General features: G+C 40.1%; 1 pseudogene; it reads left to right on the top strand.

Annotated features, from left to right (window-relative positions):
* Nucleotides 1-1306, top strand: LOC138605719 (nuclear factor 7, ovary-like; annotated as a pseudogene).
* The last annotated feature ends 1693 nt before the right edge of the window (nt 1307-2999 follow it).

A 2999-nucleotide genomic window follows, 5' to 3' on the forward strand; every position in this document is an offset into this window, starting at 1 on the left:
ATGGCTTCCAGATCAGGGGAGGATCTCTGCTGTCCGGTCTGTCAGGACGTCTTCAGAGATCCTGTTGTTCTGTCATGTAGCCACAGCTTCTGTAAAGACTGTCTGAAGAGCTGGTGGAGAGAGAGACCAAAACGAGAGTGTCCAGTTTGTAACAGAAGATCTTCAAAGGAAGAACCACCTGTCAGTCTAGCTTTAAAGAACCTGTGTGAGTCCTTCTTACTGGAGAGAGATCAGAGAGCTTCAGAGGCTCTCTGCAGTCTGCACTCTGAGAAACTCAAACTCTTCTGTCTGGACCATCAGCAGCCGGTGTGTCTCGTCTGCAGAGATTCAGAAAAACACACCAACCACAGATTCAGACCCATCGATGAAGCTGCTCGAGAACACAAGAAGAAACTTCAGGAAACTCTGGAGCCCTTAAAGGACAAGTTAAAGGTTTTTAAACAAGTTAAAGTGAAGTTTGATCAAACAGCAGAACACATTCAGGTCCAGGCCCGACACACAGAGAGGCAGATTAAGGAGCAGTTTAAGAAGCTTCACCAGTTTCTAGAGGAGGAAGAGGAGGCCAGGATGTCTGCACTGAGGGAGGAAGAGGAGCAGAAGAGTCAGAGGATGAAGGAGAAGATGGAGGCTCTGAGCAGAGAGATAGCAGCTCTTTCAGACACAGTCAGAGCCACAGAGGAGGAGCTGAGAGCTGCAGACGTCTCATTCCTGCACAACTACAAGGCTGCAGTGGAAAGAGTCCAGCAGCGCCCCCTGCTGGAGGATCCACAGCTGCCCTCAGGAGCTCTGATAGATGCGGCCAAACATCTGGGCAACCTGAGCTTCAACATCTGGGACAAGATGAAGGACATGGTCTCCTACACTCCTGTGATTCTGGACCCAAACACTGCGGATCCATACCTCATCCTGTCTGAAGATCTGACCTGTGTGAGACGAGGAGAGAGACAGCAGCTTCCTGATAATCCAGAGAGGTTTGATTCTTCCTGCTCTGTCCTGGGCTCTGAGGGCTTTAACTCAGGGACTCACAGCTGGGAGGTCGAGGTTGGAGACAGTACAGTCTGGTTTTTTGGTGTGTTAGCAGAGTCTGTCCAGAGGAAGGGAAGCATTTGGTCTAAAACATGGAGTATACAGTTCTATAAAGGTAAATACTTTGCATGCTCACCATCATCTCCACTCACTGCTCTCTCAGTGAAGAAGCAGCTCCAGAGGATCAGAGTGAATCTGGACTGGAACAGAGGAGAGCTGTCGTTCTCTGATCCGGATACTAACACACACATACACCTTCACACACACTTTCACTGACTAACTTCTGCATGCCTCTGCAAATGCCCTTTAACTACCTTCATATTGATCTGATATGCGTATGGATAGCTAAGTGCATAATAAAGGATTCATTAACCTTAATAATGGACTGTTCTCGCTTTAGATCCAGTAGCTGCAAAAAGCATAATAAAGTGTTAATATGGGCATAGTTATTAGCTACTTAATGCATAATAAAGTATGTATTAATCTTAAGAAAACAGCTGTACAATTGTATTGTGTGAGTAATAGGTTAGTGAGTAAGACTCAATGAATGAGTTTGTAATGCTATTATTAACAATTATAAGAAACTTGGCTTCTATTAACGCTCTAAAGCGGTCTATAAATTGTTTACAATTTTCTTATAAGTGCTTATAAATGTCTTACAATCTAACAATAATCATGATTATAGTATTATTATTAACACATATACTGTCGTCTTATTAATATATATTTAATGTTAATAAGCATCTTATAAGGACTTATAAGGGTCTTATTACCTATTAACTAACAGTTATTACAAAGACCTTAATATGAAGCGTTACCATTTTGAGTTTTTTGTATTATTTTGTGTTTCTGTTGCTTACAGAACCGTTCACAGCTGCCCCAATAACAGAATCCAGTGCAAAATTCTGAATATTCTATCTGTTTATTCTGATAAGAAATGTTGTTATTGTTGTCATTCATGCAATATATGATTTTAAAGCTCTTTTTGAGCTCGTTATGATGGAGCTATCCATACGCATATCAGATCAATATGAAGGTAGTTATAGGGGCATTTGCAGAGGCAGGTAGAATTTGCCCTGTTACAGTGTTAGATTAGATCAGATTTGATCTTAATGAATGTGCAACTTGTACGTCCCCTTGATTACAGTTTGAAATGTTTTGTGTCTTTAATATTATGATCACATAGTTTGAGTCTCTACTCCTATAAAAGAAAAACAAGGTGAGATATGATGGAGGGAAGATGCAGAATAAAGGGGAAAAAAGAGGGAGAGAGAAGTGTCAATATTCTTAACTGTGTTCACTTTGATTATTTTCTTCCTATTTTCTCTTCATGTGTTTATTTTCAAAGTCCGATTGTGAGTGTAAGGACTGATACCCACACACACAGAATATAAGGGGAGAGTTGAAGGATGTATGGATACACAGATTTGATGACATGTCCTGTAATGTTGCTGTATTTACTATATTCACTCCTTTAATCAGTCGTTTCATTTTGCTTTGTTTTTTCACTTTGATGTGTGTTTAAAAAAGGAGAGCAGAACAGTTCACAAGAGATGTTCAAATATCTGATGGATGTTTGATTTCTTGTCTCAATAAAAAGAGGATTCAAAAATGAGTGTCTGTTCATGTGTTCATATCTGATTTCAGCCTTCAGGGTCATAAAAGTGTTCCAATTATTTCAATGATTTGTGAATGAGTATGTGATATATTTTATATTGTGAGTACAAGTTATTATATTGTGCGAATATAGCAGCGTTAGTGATTACACTTGGCATCAAACGCCATCATTTACCATCATTTGCTTTGATGTTTCCAGTAATGTGCTGATTGAATTGTGTGAATACTGTTTATAATGTGTTCTTATTAGTGTAACACTGGGACGGGCAGTTTGTGTGTAACATGAGCGCCCTCTGCTGGAGCCTCTGCAGACATGTTGTGTTGATTTGTAATAAGCTCTGCTAAAACACGTGATT

Source organism: Semicossyphus pulcher, unplaced genomic scaffold (assembly GCF_022749685.1).
Source record: "Semicossyphus pulcher isolate SPU_LCO1_2020_fin unplaced genomic scaffold, fSemPul1.0.p SCAF_3, whole genome shotgun sequence".
NCBI classification, from domain to species: Eukaryota; Metazoa; Chordata; class Actinopteri; order Labriformes; family Labridae; genus Semicossyphus; species Semicossyphus pulcher.